General features: G+C 41.7%; 1 pseudogene; it reads right to left on the bottom strand.

Annotated features, from left to right (window-relative positions):
* Positions 1-21,480, bottom strand: part of LOC119735530 — a 43,381-nt pseudogene that overhangs the window by 4,569 nt on the left and 17,332 nt on the right.

The following is a 21,480-nucleotide window of genomic DNA, read 5'->3' as shown; positions in this document are numbered from 1 at the left end:
ACTTTCAAACTTTCGGAAACGTAAAGAGCGCCCTCAATATGTCTAGAAGTGGTCTTATCTCAAAAATTCAAAATTTCGAGTTACGCTGTTTTGCAATCCCACAGCCGAGTATTTGAACGACCAGGGGTTGATTTCACGAAACTCATTGTAACCTACGAACCTACGATGCATCGTAAAGTTACGATGTGTCTTAGCCCTGCGATCAATCTTAGCTGCAATGCATCTTACAAACCATTTTACCAAAAATTTACCATTTTACCATCGTAACAGCAATGCATGGCAAAACTCTTTTTAGCATATTACGGTGACTGTTTCATGTCTGTGGTATCTGAACAGGAAACAGTCGTCAAGTAACCACCAAAGAATCATTGGATTTCTCTAAAAAAAAAGTTTCAAATTGGAAAACAAAATGGCGGTCGATAATAGTTGATTTGTGGACAAAACAATGCTCGAAACAAACAGTTGTTTGACTGGAATTGTCTGCTTAATTGTCAAGGTAAGTCACATGTATGTAACAGTAATTTACATAGATGATTTAACAAACATTATCACTTATGTTGGTCTTCTTTTTTTCACTTGTCATGCCATAAAACTGGCTTCGAAAAGACACTTCATAAACTTACGACGACCCACAGACACGTCTTAACTTACGGCGTGTTCCATGCCGTTGTCAAGGAACTTACGACGCGTTCAACTCATCGCAAGTTTCGTGAAATGGATTATACGATGCGTCACGAGTTACACGTCACAACTCGAGTTGCGCTTTGTAAAGTCGGATGCGGGTGGGGTAAGGGTTAAAGCTATAGTCCATCATTTGCAGCCATCCGAAAAGTAACTGGCGTAATTATTGTTGAAAAACAAACTTGGTTGAAAGATAGTAAGGGAACTAAACTCCCTGTGAAATTATTCTTTCTGGGAAGCTGTCATTTTGAAGTAATCAACGAAAGAAGGCATTTCCAACGGTGATTCTTAAGAAGCACCGTTGGAAAATTTAAATTAGTAGTTCGTTTTGTTATTCAGCGCAGCGCGCACAAGTATTGGAATGACGCACGCGCGCGCGGTTGTTATAATTCGTCAGATCAGTGCGCGACGTCGTGTATAGCTGCAATTCAAAACAATTCAAAACATGATTCAGTAACTTTTGATTTGAAATTGAGATCTTTGAATGCTGTTTTTCTCGGAATGTACAGCTGAAGCTTAGCTGAAACTTCATCAGGTTAGTTGCTCAGTATCCTTCATTAGATTTTGAACTCTTTTGTTGCTTCAAACGAACAAAATGCACAAATTACAAATGATGGACTGTAGTTTTAATGTCCCTTATCTCCAAAATTAGAGATTATTCACCTTCTTCTAGGGTCGCAAAGACCGTGGACAGCGAGATGGCGGCGTCGCTGGGTACCCTGTAAGCGACCCGCTCCCCGAATGTCTCCGTGACCTCAGCGCTGGGGAACACTTCCTTGATCGTGACGTCCAACGCCGACAGCATATCGTCCAGGAGCTGGGTGGCCCGGCCGCTGGTGTGATCCATGGAGTAGTAGGCTGGTCCCGGGTTCAGCTTGACTTCTAGGACGTAGCCGCCGCCGTACTTGCCCTTCAGATGTTGAGTCGTACCGAGACACCTAAAATGCGATGGTTAATTATTACTAGAGGTGAAACTAGAGGTGTTTAAGACTAATACCGTTATTCATCGTCATCATACCAGACAGTCTAGGGATTTCCATATCCCACACATACGTACTGCTAAAGCTAAAAACTTCATTCATTATCAGGGCCCCAAATTTTGGAACTCATTAAATCAAACTCTTAGAATTGTCAACAGTAGGCCTTTATTTAAGAAGAAGCTAAAGTCTCTGCTTATGGAAAGTTGCAATAATGCTTAATGCTTAATTTTAGTTTTACTTATTATTTGCTGTGAACATATTCTTCTAATAATTTCCCATGTAGGTTCTGATTGTACTTGATTTGTTTTGTCTTGTCCTGTTTGTGTTGGTCCCTTGTATATGTGTGTTTGTGTAACTTAAACTCCATTGTGTAGTTAAGTTAAAGGTACAAATGTATTTAATATATATTTTTTTCTACACATAATGGACTTCTCCACTTGACAAGCTTGCTTTTTGGAGAAGCCCACCGCTTAATCTTATCCTGTTATCTAAATTATTGTTTAAACCGTTTCCCTTCAAAATGATTAAGTGGAAATAAATATGAATATGAATGAATATGAATAACGATACTTTCGTTACGCTACAACATGCATCATGAAACTGAGTTCACAAGACAACAGTGTTGTAGGCAAGGTAGTTGTGATAGGTCAGCGGACATCACAAGTCAATCATAAGTCATCACAAGTCAATCATAAGTCACAAGACGAAAATGGCCTCAATAGGGTACTTTTTTTAATTTGGCAGCAGCCTCACTCACTTCAACTGTCCAGAAACCATGATTCCAACGCGAGAGCACACCGCGTCTGCCTCCTCCATGGAATGCGTCGTCAAGATGGCGCCTCGGTCGTCACGGAAACTCGATATGATAGTGTTCCTGTCAGGACAAAAGAGTGATTTACTAAACACAATTCTTGCTCACAGCTTGTATAAATATCACAAGAACTGCCATTCATTTCACAAGTGAAATCACAAATCAATCATGAAATTTCAACAGAATTTGAGAGTTTGATTGATAATTTGACCTCCAGAAAATGTCTTTGATCGTGATAGAGTACCATCACGGTTGATGGTTCAAATTCTGCTGCAGCTCATTAACTGAAAATCTCTGGGAGATTTAGCTAGAGAGAGAGAGAGAAATTGACTAATTGAGAGAAATGATGTCAGGCTTTGTTTACATGTGCGCTTTTATAGGAAAGCGCTCATGTAAACAAAGCGTGACGTCATAAGGTCTTAGATCTATTGACTAGAAACGGATTTGAATCTGTGACCTCCGGAATGTTGTCTGTTGTACAGGAGGTGCAGGTTCACATCCCGCTAGAGTCAACTTACTGCATATTATTTGCCGATCAGCAAAAGACAGAAATTGAATGGAGTAGGATTTGAACCTCTTACCTCCAGAATGCCATCTTTGGTTCAAAGTTGTGCAATGTTTCCCATGGTACATTTTCAAATTCGGGGTTCCCACAGAAATCTTTAACTGAAATTCCACGACTTATCCACGACTTTCCAAGGATAAAATTAGGGCTTTCCATGTCAAATTCGTACACTGAAATGGCAGCCTATTTAAAACAATACACTGGCCAGTCATCACAATGAGGCAAGGGATGCCTCACTTTAGATTTTGAGGGCTTTTGTTGTTTCAAACGAAAAAAAAAATGCACAAGTTACAAATGATCTACCCGACATTTAAATTCTGATTCGGTCAACTTACCAGACGAATCTCTTGGAGCTAGGATCCATGCCAGTTGAAGGCTCATCCATCAGGACTATCTTGGGCCTTCCCAGCATGCTGAGAGCAAAACACAGCTGCAAAACCAATCCATGCCAAAACAAAAATATTCTAGCTTTATACATTATATAGGTATTACAATTTACAGATTTTACATGGGGAATGTGGCCTAGTAGTTAGGGTTCGTGACTCATGATCAGAGGGTCAGGGTTCAAATCCAGCTGCTGGCCATATGCTGTGTCCTTGGGCAAGCCGCCTCACCCCCACTTGTCTCTCTCCAACCAGAAGTATAAATCTGTACTGGTGTCGGACTCCTATGAAAATCTGACTCCTTTACCCTATTATTGGTTAAACCCTCTCACGTGACCCGTCACTCTCCTAATTATCTTCACTTAGTCATGCAAAATACTACCAATGAGTCCATATTTCATAGTATTAGCTGGGGAGTAACCTGCGATGGACTAGCATCCTGTCCAGGGGGAATAGAAATATACTCAAATCATTTCATGCCAAGGAAACTAGAGACAAACGCCGGCCTGATGGGCGATATTGGCTCATGACAGACTCTTCTTTTGTAATTTTTTTATTAATAAACAGATAGTTACGCTGGTGGTACTCTTTCAGATCAAGACCTTTTTTTTATGAAAACGCTTGTTCAATGATGTCATACAAAATCCAGTTCTATTTGATAACAGAGTCATCAAAGACAAGTGCACTGCCCTCTATAGGTCACGCACAGAGCCATTGGACCTCAGACATACCTTTCTTTTGGTCCCTCCTGAGAGCTTCTGAGACTTCTTATCTGCATGCTCTGAGATCTTCAACGCTGCCATGTAACTATAAACAATACAAACAAGATAACACAGGGCTAATCACTGATTTTGACAATTGTGAGGCGTTCTGGCAAAATGAGATGGAACTGGGCACAGGCCATAGTGAAGCAAAATGCAAAAAATACTACAAGTAAACTTGCGCGATCCCCCTGGCATCCAGCCAGTTTGTATGCATGTACATGTACAGGCAGTTAGTAAGGACAATTTTCAGTGACGGCCTTCATTGTCCACCCGGCAGGTACCAGTTCTCAGTTGAATGGAGAGTTTGGGTGAGACACCGGACTAACATATGTTAGAGTCATCCTGAGCTGAGCTCTCCAGAGACCTCGTAAATATCCATATTGGAAATGATTTGGGACAGTTTTGCAGTGTCAAATAACATATGCTTTGTTCTTACTAATTCTTATTTGTTTGTTAAAAGTCTTTCTTAATTAAACAGTAATTCATTAATACAAACTCTTTTACACTTTGTGAAAACAGTAATAAGCGGAGGCCTTTACTATTTTTCTCATTACTTTGTGCACAGTCTTTTCACTTCGTGACAAATCATAAAATGTTGTGAGAAATTGTTTTTACGCGTCATACGAAAGTATGCGCCTGCCTGATCTTTTTCAACATCGTTCGCGGGCACGCATCCACTCCCATCCCGACGCGTGTGGAACATTGCATGATCCCTCCGGCCCTGCTAACAAGGTGACTTTTGGTCACTTAGTGAAAACAAAAAAACATGAAGTTAAGGATTTTGTCAAACGTTTGAACCTGGTCAAATTGCTCTTTGTGTCAAATGTAAAAAATGGCCGACAAAACTCAAAATTGAAAAATTATCGACTTTTCTAGATATTTGTCACTTCGTGAAAACCCTGACGATATGCATAACCAGATTTCCGGTGAATAGACATTTGTAATCGATTGAACGGAATTTTGGGGAACCAGTTTTACAGAGGCTTGCTCAGGCTTTTATGTAGTCTAGGGGCTAGATGTTGCAGGGTTTGATACGCGATAACCCGCCGCAGTGATAATCAGCCGCTGTGAGAGGGCGCTATCACTATCAACCAATATCGCCCACGGACTTGTCAGTAGCAACATCTAGGGTATCTCCTGAAATCTTCCCCCGAAAAATGGGGGAAACTAGTGCGCATGTGCGACTTCTGCAGGCAAATTACAGTCAATTTTCAGTCGCATTACACAACCAATAGGAATTGGCCTAGACGTTGCTACTGACAAGTCCGTGGGTGATGTTGGTAGGTCGTGATAGCGCCCTCTCGTGGCGGCGGGTTATCGCATATCAAACCATGCAACGTCTAACCCCTAGACTAGTTTTTATGTGCAATTTTGACCCCCCCTTTCCCATTCCAAGAGACACTTACTGATCGGCAATGGCCTTGACATCTTTGGGTTGGATGCCTTTGAGCAGCCCGTACATCTCGATGTGCTCGCGCATGGTGATGTTCTCGTACAGTGGATCGTGTTGGGGACAGAACCCATGCAATGGAAGGCGTCACTCAGGGATGACGTGATGTCATAGCCAGAAATTTGGATCTGGGGTAGATAAAAAAAATGATAAATGCTTAAAACAAAATGTAAAGACACTTTTTTGCTTCAGTAAAAGTAGTATATTTTCTAGAAACCCTAACAATCCCCATCCAGTCAAACTCCAACACCAGGGTTTGTTGGAATCTGTTGGAGTGAGTCCTGTACCAGTAACCTGATTATGCTTGACATGGAGTCAGGCATACCACCAACAATCAGAGTCCAACAGTTTGGGTGCAGAGTTTACCATATCGTGTTTGAAATTGCAGGAGTGAGGAAGGTTCCTAGTAAAGCACTCAAGGGGGTTAGGGTCCAAGTTTTATTCCCCATGCTATATTCGAGTTTGGTAAAATATTTGTGGTCAAATTTCGGGGACTGACCGACCGACCAACACCAAAATGGCTTGCAGAATCTCCTCCAACAGCTTAAAAAATAGTATAATTTGTTAAAGAGCATGGGGATAGCAACTTTAGCAACAACAACAACAACAACAAAATATCAATGAAACAAAAAGCCGACCTGTCCTCTAGTAGCTTTAGTATCAGCTGCGATGACGTTCATGGAAGTGGTTTTACCAGCTCCGTTGGGTCCCAGTAGGCCAAACACTTCCCCTTCGTTCACGCTGAGCGTCAGGTTACGGACGGCCACGTTGATCGGGGAAGCTTTCTCCTTGCTGCAACAACCACCGCTTCTCTTCTGGAACTCCTTGCGGATGCCGGCGGCCGCTACTGCGCATTTCTGAGACAGGGACAAGAAAGGAGAAAAGTTGCAGGAATTTGTCTCAACTTCAAGGTGCACATTCAAAAATTTCAAATTTTAGATCGTTTACTTTACGGTAGGTTCACACATTCCTGAATTAGTTACGAGAATAAACCAAGAATCGAAAAGATTCCTGATTCCATATGTGATGAAACGGCTTACCTCAGGATGTTCACGTTGGGAAAAGATGGTCTGCACTTTCTCCCGCTCAGCTTTGACGTCGCTATCCTCGTCAGGGATGTGGTCGTTGTTTGGAACCACTGATCCTACCTTCCCCTGGCTGCAGAGAGAAAAAAAATGGAAGAAAAAAATTGGATGTGCATTCCAGTCTTTGCGAGGATCCCAGTTAAACCTCACATAACCTTGAACAACCTCTAGATAAACCTCGTTCAACCTCAAGGTAACCCTCGTACAACCTCGAGATAAACCTCGTGGCAAACCTCATACAACCTGCAGGTAAACCTTCTACAACCTCAAGGTAAACCTCGTACAACTCCGAGGTTCCCAGTAAAACCTCACATTAACTCATACAACCTTGGGGTAAACCTTGTACAACCTCGGGGTAAACCTTGTACAACGTCGAGGTAACCTTGCACAACCTGAATGCAAACCTTGTACAACCTTGAAGTAAACTTTGTACAACCTTGAGGTAAAGCTTGTAAAACCTTGAAGTAAACCTTGTACAACCTTGAGATAAACCTCGTACCACCTAAACCTTGACCACCTTTGACTTGTAACACTGTTATAGCCGGGCAATATATTCTGGTATCCCCCTCGAAGCCATCCAATATTATAAAAGGTACTTTAGTACTGACAATTTTTACCTGCAAATAAAAGTGTCTCTCAGGTTACCCCCTGTGGAAAAGATCTCCAAAAATCGCAGCTCAAAGAAAACAAGCACGAGGGCGATCAGCAGCTGTCAAAAAGAAGAAACACAACAAATCATCATCAGGGCAATTTTAAGAACAACATCTGTCTTTCGGAGTAAGTTACGTTCTCACTTTGAACACAATTACCTTTTCTCATTACTGTTTATGTTCATAAACAATATGACAGTCATTAAAGGGACACTGCGTCCTGTAGTCTGGCTCCCTGACTCGACGCTTCAGACGGAATGAAACAATATACAGGCATCGGGGAATTGTCAGGCCAGGGAATCAGACTGGCCAGCTTTCGACTACTCACTGGTTTGTAACCGATTGCAAACAAAATGTGGACCAACTAAATTTGGTCAATGGAGGGCAGTTTTTGAAAGAGAAGTCAGTTTTTTTTTCCAACGACGGTTGGCCATTCCCAGAGAGAAATAAAATTAAAATAAAAAAGACGAAATAAAGGAATCTAATGCCTGATTACTGAAACCTCAAAAAAAACAAAGACGGTTCAAGCCAATTTTGTTGTTTTGTTGTTTTTGTTTTGGCTCGCAATAATGACTTTTACTCACACAGATCAACGACGGCACGACGACCTTGTCAAACGCAAAGTAGTCTCCGAAGGAAAGTTGATCCAATGTCTGCGTAACAAGTGCAACTTGATAGATCTGTTGGAATGGAACAATGCAAACAAAAGATTAGATAGGATACATATCGCTACTTTGTGGTAGGATGTCTTTTTTCCCCCCTGAGCCACATTCCTTTTTTTTATGGAATAAATAAGTGTTTGGCCAGGGCCTGGTAGCTGATAACGTCCCTCGCCTTCAGATCAGACCATTATTGATATCCAGGCCCCCAAGGCGTTTTTAAACATACTCTCTTGCATGTTAAACCAGCCAGGCACATAGTTATTCCCATTCATATATATGACCTGTTCTGTCAAAAGCAGACGCTTCTGGGCAGAGGTTGAAATTGAAAGGCAAAAAAATGCTGTTGGGGATGATTTTTTTACGATTTTCTAATTTCTGCATATTTGTAATCCTGAACATGTCTGAAATATACTATAAAAGTTTGAAACCCTAATTTGAACTCTAAATATAGTATTTTTGGTGATTTGTTTAGGCATATCAGTTAAAGAAATGTTACTTGAAACAGGTCTTAAAATAGACCCCAAACTTTAACTGCCATTTTCTCCGTTTTCTACTTTTCAACACGATAAACTTCAAAATAGCATAACTTTGGCCAGGAATGACTGGTTTCAAAAATTAAACCACCTATTAAAAGGAAAATGTACATATTTCAACAATATGCAAAAATCTCATTTTTTGACCTTATGCCCAGAAAAGTCTGATTTTGAGAGAATAGGTCACATATACCTTTATGTTAAAAAGTCAAAATAAATAACAAATTACAAATTTCCAATGATTTTGCTCATCAAATTTACTTAACGAATTCCTCTCTATAATTTTTACAAGGGAATAAATATGTGCTTGGGAGGTGTTAAACACTATGTTTAAGACTGGTTGGAGTCTGGAATGCTGATAATTACCCTCGACAAACCCATTCATAAATACCTTTTTGGTTAAAAAATCAAAACTGCTGTATAACAGAGTGTCCAGCTCGCGAGTAGGACGTAAACAAATCCTTTATGGAGAAGAAAAGACTAATGATGCACAGATGCAGCTGTGGTGAGTGCGCTGTGAATTTAAGACTATGAAATACTGACTCACTGGTAGCATTGCACATGCCTACGTGAGGGTTGTGAACGTTCAACCAATTAGAAGGTTAAAGGCACCAGATTTCATAGGAGTCCGAATTTCATGTGACACTGGAAAAGTGTTTAAGGCCAGCCAGCCATGTCTTTATAAATCCATTTAAGACCGGCTACGTGACGGGCTCTCGACCAATGGGAATGGTTCAAGGACGTCAATCACTTTTCAAAAGTGGGGGGGGGGGGGGGACTTTCGTTGAACGGAACTAATGCGAGCGCAAAGCCCTTACGGCTTGGGGTTCGGGGAAAAATTTTGGATTCTAGATGCTCTGTGGTGCGATCTGAGGCAATTTCTGACCACTTTAAGGCATTTTTTTAGCAAAAGATCACAATTTAAACATCATTTTTAAGTTTGGAGTAATTGAATCAGCTATTCTGAGCTATAGAATAATATGTGGGCTACATGTTTTTGGAGGGGGGGGGGGGAAAGTGGGGGGGGGGGAGACAAACGATATGATACCCCCCCACTTTAAAAAGTGTGTGTGTGGGGGGGGGGGGGGGGGGGACTTGTCCCCCAGTCCCCCACCGATTGACGCCCATGGAATGGGTAAACTGTCGTAGTATTCATGAATTATTATTATTCTTCTTTTAATACCTTATCGATGTAGTACAGCGTCCCAAAGATGCTGCACGGAGGGAAGAGAATGGTGAAGATCAAATGCAGGGCACCAGCAGGAACAGGGTTACCGGTGAAATCAAGGGCGATGGTGGGAACCGCTAACAAGATGGCAACCTTGAGAGGAAAAAAATATATCAAAATGTCAAGTTTTAAGATTTTAGTCCATGCACACTTGAGAAGCACACACATACTGAAATTTGTATCCTTGTTGAGACATTTCTTTGTTCTCGTGTACAAAAGTTTTCAAGTTTGAAAGCACAGTTTCAAAATGCTCTTATTTTAACCAGAATTAATTTCCTTGGCTGAAATTCAGACTTAATATCCCTTTTCTAAAACTCTACCATTTGCAACGGATCGACATACTTGGAAATTCCTAGTTATTGAGTAAAATCTATATATCTATTTCGTGAAAACCTTGTGGAGACGTATTCATCTACAGAAATTGCCCTGTGGAGACGAAATTGCCCTGTGGAGACGGTTTTCAGAATTATTGATATTTGTAATTGTTGATACGTTTACTACACATGTTTCAAAGAAATAGTATAAAAATTGAGGAATAAAACTGTGCTTAAGGAAAACAAAATGGCATCTTTCATTTTCGCTACTACTAAACTCGGGCCTTTTTCTCAACACTTTTAAACTTTAAACTACCCTAATTTGTCAACGGAATGTTAGGAGAATTTTATTTTCTTTCCTAATATCTGGAAACATTCATTTCGATCCCTGCCCAGTTCTGTCTCATTTTGCCAGAATGCTCCACATACATATATCACTGCTCTCTTTGAGACGCGACGGTTGCGGATGCAACATCGCAAGGTGCAAAAGAAAAAAAGCTCCAGACTTGGATTTGTTATGAAGCAAGTCGCAAAATTGTAAGTTTCAGATTCTGATTTGTTATTTTACTATGGGAATAAATGTGTGCTCCGGAGGTTTTTATCACTCTGTTTAAGACCACTTAGAGTCTGGGTGCTGATAATTACCCGAACCGGAGGCGAGGGTAATTATCAGCACCCAGACTCTAAGCGGTCTTAAACAGAGTGATAAATACCGACCGAGCACATATTTATTCCCATTCATAAATACCTTTTCGGTAAAAAAATATCAAATAATTCGATCATAAAATCCTGATTTTGTTCAACAAGTTCACTTCATGCTTTTTGAAACATCCCTCTAGCAAAATAATGGAAGGTTCAGCTGGCGAGTAAGATGTAAACAACCCTTTTATGGACATTGACGTGCGCGTAGCATGTTCTGCGCAATGTCGCGCAGAACGCACCTGGGGCGTTGCATTTTGAATTTAGAACTATAAAATTCTGACTCGCTGGTAGTGTTGCGCATGCCTACGTGAGGATTGTGAACGTTCAACCAATGAAACGGTAAGAGGCACTGGATTTTCAGGAGTCCACATTTTATTGTGACACTGGAAAAGTGTTTAAGACCAGCTAGCCATGTCTTTATCATCCGTTTAAGACCGCCACGTGACGGGCTCTCGACCAATAGGAATAGCTCAACTGTCTGAGGTATTTATGAATAATACTTGATGACTGAGAATACACATTATTAAACAGAATCTCTTTGTTGTTGGTGGGGCGGGGGGGGGGGGGGCACCCAGCAAACTCACATAGAAGAAGATGAACTGAGCGGTCGACTGACACGTCTTGTAGTCCTCGAAGAGGAAAGCCACACAGTAGGAGAACACGACCAACAGCGGCGAGAAGATGAGCATGAAGACGATGTACATGAAGATGCCACCGCCCGTTGACAGCGAGGATCCGCCGGTGGCCGCGCTGACGGCGAGAATGACGATGACGGAACACACCGAGATGAAGTACATTTGAAAGGTGTCAATCAGTAGATGGGAGCCCCAGTAGTTAGCCGTAGTGACCCCGGACACGCGTAGCTGGGTGCGCACTTTCTCCTGTTTGTGAGGAAAAAACAAACTTGGGTGATGTACAGGGTGAATAAAGAAAAAACGAAACCCAAATGTTGGGGCCATTGTTTTAGTGAAGTTCTGCATGTAGCACTTTAAAAATCTAGGATATGAAAGCCAAATTCATAAGTTTTCTTTAGTACAAGAATCATTCCAATCACTCATGTACTTTTCAAGTTACGGAGCTTTAAACACAACCACTGTTTTAAGGTTCTGTCCAGGGATCAAAAAAAAGTTCAGTGTTCTTTCAGCAAATTGAAAACGAATCACATAGGGTTGTGTGTGAATTGTTTTCATTTTGCTGAAGGAACACACACCTTTTTGTAATCTGTGGACAGAGCTTTAAAACGGTAGTTGTATTTAAAACTCCGTAACTTGAAAAGTACATGAGTGATTTAAATGATTCTTGTACAAAGAGAAAGGTTATGAATTGGGCTTTCATATCCTAGATTTTGAAAGTGCTGCATGCAGGGCCCAATTTCACGGCGCTGCTAAGCACAAACATTTGCTTAGCACAAAAAAAGTCTGGCTTATAAAAGCAGGTTACCATCCAAAACTCCATGTGATTTTCAGGCTAAGCAAACAACAGGTGAATACTAATCACGGGCAATATACATCACGTGGAGTTTTGGCTGGTAACCTGCTTTTATAAGCCAGTCTTTTTTTGTGCTAAGCAAATTTTTGTGTTAAGCAGCGCCGTGAAATTGGCCCCAGAACTTCACTAAAACAATGGTCCTGACATTTACATGTGCGAGTCCTGGTGACAAGTCTGGCTGCAGAGTTTTGTTTATGTTGCAATTTACTATTTTGAGTATCAGTAATTTGAGAACTCTCTCCGGCTTGCATATTACCTGTTTCTCTTTGACGATGTTGGTGGTGTAACCAATGGGCACAAACGAGAACGCCATGGCCAGGAATAAATACAGGAAGAAGCCCGAGTTGAAGCCGTAGCTTGAGGCGCGGGAGGGGAACGGGTGGTTGGCCACCGTCAGGTTCACGAGGGTGTCTGCCGCTACAGCAACCAGCGCTTTGTTGAGGACGTTCAACAGGATGGGCAGGGAATGCTGGGCCGTGTCGTTGTACAGTGCTAGGAAGTCCGCATCACCCTGGAAGTCAATATATACCGATTACTGGTAAGATTCACACGATGTCCCTGGGCATGCTTGATTTCATCAAGCTCTTCAGATTTTCAAAAGTGTTCACACACAAAAAAATTGTCCTCAAACCTTTCATTACAGTGAATAAGTTAATAAAAATGAAACCCATTTTTCTATCTTTTGACAACTATTGTTGGCTAGGACACATCCAAAAGTATTTTATGCAAAAGAATGAAGCGTTAACGCTTAATGGTAAAAAAAAGTAAAGTCTGTCATGAGCACCCATCAGGCCGGCGTTTTTCTCCGGTTTCAATAGCATGAAACAACTGAGAATATTTCTATCCCCCCTGGATGGGATGATAGTCCATCGCAGGTTGCTCCCCAGCTTATGCTGGTACCATTTACACTCCTGGGTGGAGAGAGGCAAGTGGGGGTGAAGTGGCTTGCCCAAGGACGCAACATATGACCAGCAGCTGGATTTGAACCCCTGACCCTCTGATCATGAGTCAGGAACCCTAACCACTAGGCCACACTCCCCACCAACGCTTAATGGACCTACAGTCTTATCTCTGTCTTTATCACTGTCCACCAAATCCATGTTAGACATGGGGTTGAGGTCGGTGGAGGGGCATGCACTGTAGAGAAAATATCGAGGTTTGTGTTTTGACCATAGAGCTATATTAAATTACTAGAGCGCTAACTCGATGTACAAATTAATGCCCGGATGGGCGCATCCATGTTTGTGCACAAACCTATGGAAAGCTCAAAATTTTGTACGGCTTTTGTACGGCTATTTGCATATCTGCGTTTCTATTCCATTCCGGCGCATCATCGAAGCCAATACGCCCGGAACCGAAACGCACAATCAGCAAACGAGCGTTTCATTTTGCTCTACGCAAACAGCGCAACGTGTGCGCGTCCCAGGGCCCTACGCTGCAGATGCTTTTCGCCATGACGTTTTTTGAACCGTCATGACGCGCTGGAGTTGTTCTACTTGCGCGTTGCATGTAGAGTACACTTTTAAAATTCAATCCATCTATTTTGATTATGTTCCACAAACACGCACATGAATTCAACATGTCTGTGCCAAGGACAGCTTCAAAGCGTCTCCGCGCGCAAGAATGAAGAGTTAGCGCTCTATTAATTTAATATAGCTCTATGGTTTTGACTCACATTTGTTTCCAGGCTGTTGACTACTGTAGCCATGCTGTGCGGAGCTACGGCACTCATATTACTCATGTCTGGGATTGAGGTGTATTGCAGGCCCATGCGCTTCAACTGGTCCAATAACAACTGGATATCTGTTGAGGAACATACCGGTACATTTAACCCTTTCCTTACCATGGGCGACTTTTGTCGACAAGAAGAACCCCCCTGCTGGTTCCCATGGGCGACTTTAGTCGACCAGGAAACCACACACAGAACACCCTCAACACAGATATATTTACTACTTTTCAGAAAGGTGACATGTTGATATGTTTGGCCGTCCATACATCAACCATATACCAGCTGTAAGAGTGTTTTCGGATCGTTCTAATGGTGTAGTTTATTCGTAGTGAAAAAATGAGAAAAGTGCTTCAGAAGTATCCACGCACAAATTGAGGTATGGAGTGCCATTTGGTCATGTGGTAAAATGGCTTGCAGTTTGATAAATGGAACCAGATGAACAAACAGGCATAACTTTCTTATATTTACACATATGGACTACATTTTTACATCACATACAAGAGTAAGGTTCAAGGAACAAACTTCACACACAACACCTATGATTTAAATCACTCCTTGGCAGTGAAAATCTGGGCTGAAAAAAGTGAGTTTTGGACTTGTGGTCATTTTGTTCACGCTCTGGTGATTTCCGCATGACTGAGCAAACAATTTGGTTCTGGGGAGAGCCAAGTCAATAAACAATGTGGTAATGAAAAGGTTAAGGCATGTTAGACATCTGGAACACGTACAATTTTTGATAAAGATTCATGGGGTTCACAAAAAGCCATTACTATAATAATAATAATAATAATAATAATTTGGGAGGCTTATCATCCTTACTCGCAGCTGGTATGCTGAATTGCGAAGGACGCGGCTACAACGTGGTCGGGCCGCTGGCACGTAAAGGCGCCTATGGCTGCCGGCCACATCGACCCATATATGACCACGGAGCACAGCCTGAGATCGAAAGTGTTTGATTTTTCCGGAGGGAGGAAAACCAGAGGGCCCAGAGAAAAACCCTCGTGGCACAGGAGAGACCCAACGCACAACTCTACTCACATGTGATCCGCGGCCAGGATTCGAACCGTGGTCACCTTGGTGAGAGGCGAGCGCTTTACGCACAAGCCACCCATGCCACCCACTGAATGACTCTGTAATTCCACATACTCTTTTGACAAAGAGCTGTATAGAGTTGCAACATGAGGGGTGTTGATTTCAGACAACGTTTGGTTCAAGCAAGAGAAGAACTACATGTAATAACAATAATAATAAGTATTACCCGGGATCGGACATTTGGGAGACATCCCCATAGACTTGTGCGCAAAATTCTTCAAACTTAAATGTGCCCTAACCCAATATTCCCTTGTCCTTTTTTCGCGAATTTCGGTATGTTTACTAATTAGACCACGAGCAACAAATATAATCTAATTGCGACGGTAAAATTGTGCCTCTAAAGGGGGGCTGTGACATTAGGGAGACATGAAAATGTCTCCCTAATGACCGATGTCTCCCATCAAGCGAAGAAATTACGATAACGTGTCTCCTTAATGGTACCATTACTTATAAAAATAATAATAAATGGTTCTTATATAAATAATTAAATGTTAAATAGGTTTGTCTTCAGTGCAGTTTTGAACTCATTTTCAGTTCTTGCAGTTTTGATGGGTTGTGGGAGAGAGTTCCAGAGAGTAGCGGATAAGTGTGTGAAGGACCAATGTCCATACGTTTTGGTGTGAATGACAGGAGTCTTTAGCAACAGTGCTGAGCCAGAGCGCAGGGTGCGCGGTGGTTGATAGGGTTGAATCTCGCGAAGGTACGATGGTGACGAGCCGTCGATGCATTTGTACGTTACAAGAAGTGTTTTGAAGATGATGCGCTTATTGACAGGTAACCAGTGGAGATTGTGAAATATTGGGGTTATGTGTCCTCGTGATGGTGAACGCGTAAAAAGTCTGGAGGCAGAAAACATTCAGTCGCGAGATTCTGGGATTATTTCAACGATAGCGCCCCCTAGTGCCAGGTATAGACGGTTCTGATGATGGTTATTGGGAGGGTCCTCACATAGAAATAAAAAAACTTTGGGCGCAAGAGAAAGAAGAAAGTGTCTTTTTGTTTTGTTAACCCTAAAACCTTGAACACTTTTACTAGAAAGCATCCTGAAACCGCCAAACTCCACCAATTTTGTCATGCAAAAAATGTTGGTGTCCTGAGTCAATCAGAATCTACCAATGAGTTCATCAGAATCCACCAATGAAGTACATATACCTTGTACACACCAAATAGCCAAGGAGTTTAACTGTTGAGATCCTGAATCCATCAAAGTCCCCCAACTGCTCAATAGAGCGGTATCCTCAATCCATCAAAATCCTGCAGTACTGCTAGGCTTACTGTCCTGAATCCATCAAAATCCCCAACTTTTTCAATATGGAAGTATCCTGAATCACCCAAAATCCTCCAAACCAGGTGAGTGGATTTTGATGGATTCAGGTACGTTGGGGTTAATATTTAGTTTTATTTTCTCTGACTTACCCCCGCCCGTTGCCACGTTATCCTGGTAGAGCAGTGGGCTGAGGGAGGTCAGGGAAGACGGGGGATCAGACTGCAAGTACATGCCGGGGTCAAGGGTCAGGCTGGTGGGGTCCTGCACCTGGCCCGTGCCAAAATTAATGGTGGTAGCCAGGACGACAGAGAGAGTGATGTAAATGATCGGGAAGACGAGCCGTGTGACGTAGGTCTGCAGGAGATGACAAACAAAAACCAAAAAAAGAGAAACAATAAATTTTGGTGAAATACAGCCGTGTGGTTGTGAAGGGCGATTTTTAAAGGTTACGTAGCACTTTATTTTGAATGAAACTACATGCACACAGACCGTTCACGTTGTCGGGGGCAAAATCTTATCTTCATGCAACTTTCAGGATTTATTTCCCTTATAATATTACAAGCATGTGCTAAAAATTGTTGTGATATGTTCATTACTTTTCGTTGTAATTGGAAAAATAGGCCTAGCTACGAGCATTTTTGAAAGTTGTAACACTGGTGTTTGCAATATCTGTCAATCTTTTCAAGCCTCACAAATATTGAAAAGGTTCCTATCCATTATGGTGTGCAGTAAAAATATGGAGAACAGCCTCGTTCGCAAGTTATTAATTGATAAATATCACCCTTTTTGCCGGCTTCAATTGGTCGATACCGAGACCCACACCGAGTGACGCTAATGAATATGCTAATATGTGCTTCGTCATTGTGTTGCAAAAGCCGAAATCAGTCAACCATAGAGCCTAGGGCGCTACAGGATCCTTGCTGAAAATCGTGCATGTGGGTTTGGTCGGCAAAATATTCTCGTCAAAATTTTCCTAGGATACAGTTCAAGGTGTAACACTAGCATTTGCAACAACAGATTAAGCTGAAATTCGGAATATACTTAGATGATATAAGTGTTCAACTACTCGTGAAATAACAACGTAAATTCCTAGAAATTGATATAAATACATAGATTTGGAGACGTTTTCGAACGATTTCTTCGCGACTTGAAGGTCAGCTTTACCGGTAACCAGTACTGACGTTTCGGCATCGATGACAACGATTTTTTCACGAAGGGATTGCATAAATCTGCATGCTTAGAAATATCACATCTTTATATGCCATGTTAATATGACTTTCCACCTTCTTTGTAGCACTAAAATGGAGAAATTTCAACATTTTAGTTTTTAGGCTATTGAAAATGTCCATATTCATGAGCCAAAACGTGATGTCATTCAAGGCAGAACAGTAGTGTCTCTATAGCTTTGTGTACAACTATATATCAAACTTTTCTTCATTCTTTTCTTCAGAAAAGTACGCCATTCATGACACTATTTAACCCATCACCACTAACTTACCGCAGGATCACGCAACATCTGCTTAAAAAGCAGCGTGCACAGGCCTCGCATCTGGTAACTGTTGGGCTGCAGGGGACCGGTGATGAGGTGCTCCACATTCAGCGACATGGACTCACTGGTATCTCCTGCAGTGTTGTAGTTGGCACCGGCGTTTCCGGTGATTGGGGTGGTGTCTGGAAAGAGGGGAATAAATCAACAGCATGACAATATGGACAATTTCATCTTACTGATGTTACATTCAGAGCCAAATTTAAATTTTTCAAAATACTGCAAGTAAAACTTGCGCAATCCACGTGGTATCCTGGCAGTTTGTATACATGTACAAGCAGTTTACAGCAAGGGCAATTTTCAGTGATCATCCTACCAGCAGGTACCAGTTAGCAGTTGAATGGGGAGTATGGGTGGAATGGGGAGTTTGGGTGAGACACCGGACTAGCATAGTCATTAGTAATACTGAGCTGAGCTCTCCAGAGACCTCATAAATATCCACATTGGAAAGGATTTTTTTAATGTCGGCCTCTCTCCATGAAGCTCCTTTCAAGTTTGGTTGAGACTGATGACTGAACTTGATGGTTTGAGGTCTTTTTGTTTTTTTCATTTTTTCCATACAAAAAATTAGGGTAGGGGCTGTCAGAATAGGGTAGGTAGGGAAACCGGAAGCAGAAATATTTCTTTTTGGCCTAAGGTTCATAAGGTGCTTGTCAGAAGCCAGGCATTTGCAAGTAGTAATACTGAGCTGAGCTCTCCTGAGACCTCATAAATATCAATATTGGAAAGGATTTTTTTAATTTCGCCGAAATTAACACTGAGATTCTGCAAACCTTGCGAACCACTAGGGCATCGCGCAGAAATTAAACTGTTTAAAATTAAAAAAAAAAAAATCATTACACAAACCAAAACGAAAGACAAGACTAATTCTTATTTGTTACTGGTTGCCATGGTAATTACCTGTTGCATTCTGGTCGCCCCCTTCCACTTTGTCCTCTGCCTCCTCGTCGTTCAGTTTCAAGAAGACTTCCTCCAGCGTTGTCATGGAGACTCCGTAAGACTGGATGCCTAGTTGCTTGGCAACTGTTTCACCACTTTCCTTGCTAGTGTTTTCTAATGCTTGAAACAGATCTGTATCAAAATAATTTTGCATCATTCATCCTTCTTTAGTTGGTAATAACTTCCTGCAAATGAATTCGCAACCGTTACAATTCCATCTTGTGAATAGTTATATGCGGTACCCACTGCTATGTACATCAGATTAAAAAAAGGCAACCAAGCCCGTTAGCTCAGTGGTCGAGTGGTAAGACGTCAGCACAAGAAAGCCGGTCGTGGGTTCCAGTCCCACCCGAGTGATTTTTCCAACTTTCACTCGGGAGGTAACACACCGAGTATACAGTGTTTATACGTCGGTGAAGGGCAAAACCTAATTTGGTTTACATCACCCTAACGCAAAATTCCATCTTGTGAAGAGTTCAAATGTGTTCAACTTTTGTAAAGGTTGTGGGGGAGGGGACAAAAAATGAAAGTGGAAACGAAAAGTGTAACATCATGCATCAAAAACACTTCCCCGACAAGCCTGGTAAAGTTGCCGCACAGAGTAGATGATACTATTAACAATCCAGGCTTGGGAATTTTGGCAGTGCTACCCCGAAAAATCTGAGCATACTTCACAAGCACTGCATTCAAGCTAATGCATGCGCAAGAGGTATGCCTCATAGTAAGAATTTCCTGGATAGCGCTGCCAAACTTCCCAATACTGGGAAATGATGCTGTTGAGGAAGATATACCTAAATTGTCAGGGATCGACTGTAAAATAAAAATAAAAATTAATAAATAAATTGTTATGCTTAATTACATAGTGTTTTCTATTGTAATAGATAATCTCAAGGCCATTTACAATTGTTCCCCGAGTTTTACCTGGGAATTTGTTGCTGGCTTGGAGTGGCAGTGTGTAGGCTAGCTCCATGCCGTGACTTCGTGACACCTCACCGTTGGGGATCTGTGCCGTAATCAGCTCAGTGATGTTATCTACATCTACATCTTGCTCTACAACCATTCTAGAACCAAACCCCAAAACAGAGTGATTCAAACCTTTCAAGCACACATTTATTCCCTTATTAATGCTGCTGTGCGTGCTCCTTGCCTGTTGATCTTTTCATGTGATTTTTGTATACCCACCAGCGATGTTTGTCATGATTGACAGTAGCTGGCGGGATTGGGTTAAGCATAAAAAAAGAGTTTAGTAAAGTTCTGCGCTAAGCAGCTACACAGTCAGACCCACACGTTAAAAACTCAACACTGATGTAAGAAGACATCTATTTCTGCGTGGAATGTACCACCAAAAAAGATCACTTTCAGCAAATTCTGCTCACCCGAGATGGTATCCAATACCGAAGCGATTCTTCAAGAAGAGTGAGGATCCATAGCAACGAAGACTGCCCTTTGACATCACAGCTTTCCAATCTGCAAAACACAGAAAAAGTACATCACTGAGTACAACGAAAGTCTGGTACCTAACTTAAGACTAACGTATGAAAATGAAATACCATGAAAGAGTAACCAGACTACTTTAAAAATATCTGTAGACAAAGTAGTTAGCCATGTGCCGTTCGATTAGCTATGACGTCATTCTCAGGCCTCATCCAGGTCAGCAATAACAGACCCTGCTCGTAGAGCAAAGTCACTGGTGGGAATACGTCACACGCATGCATTGTTCATTCAAAGAAACAGACAAATATGGCAGCCGGACAGCGGAAATCTCAAGTGGACACACAAACCAACTTTGTTTGAATTTGATTGAGTTTGTTGCGACTTCATACAGACTATAGTTCTAGCCTAACTTTTTTGAGTTTTGGAATTGACTGAAAAGCAGTAAATCTCAAACTAAGACCCAGTCTAAAACGGGTGTTTTGTCAGTGGCTACGGCCGCGACTACGGACATCATGTGAGGATCGTGATGGCCCACACCTGAGCGTTTGATTAGCCCGGCTGTCGTGGCTAACTCGTCTGCCTTTACCCTAGTCGATCCAGGTGAGCTACTCGAACGCACCCAATACAGCGTATCCCAAAAAAAATGTCCCTCTGATAGACTGCTAAATTAATTCCAAAATCAAGTATTATTCTCAATTTAGTGTTCAGATTAAGAAAGCCCATTTAATTTTGTAACTTCTGTGAACATTTCATTGGTCTCGCTTCATTGGTTTTGAATACACAGTCTATTATGTAACAGCAGTGCTTTTCAGCCCATTCCAAGTTAGCAGGTGGAAGGACGTGCAGCGGGACAATAAAGGTTTACAAGCTGGACATTGAAGAACAAACCATAAGTGGAACACACCCTGTGAAAGCAAACACGACCAGTGGAACTGAACTTTGATTAGTTTTCATTTAAAAAAAATAAATGAACTTGACTTTAGTTACTTAATAACAAAAACAAGAACACAGTTGTTGAAATAAAAGTGAAGTTTGGAATAAGGTATGGTATGTCTGTAGTGTGCATTTCTTTTTATCAAACTTGGAATGGGCCGGAAAGCACTGCTGTTACATAAAAGCCTGTGTATTCAAAACCAATGAAGCGAGACCTTTGAAATTTTCACAGGAACTACAAAAT

Source organism: Patiria miniata, unplaced genomic scaffold (assembly GCF_015706575.1).
Source record: "Patiria miniata isolate m_02_andy unplaced genomic scaffold, ASM1570657v1 HiC_scaffold_29, whole genome shotgun sequence".
NCBI classification, from domain to species: Eukaryota; Metazoa; Echinodermata; class Asteroidea; order Valvatida; family Asterinidae; genus Patiria; species Patiria miniata.
This window is presented reverse-complemented; position numbering and strand designations above follow the sequence as displayed.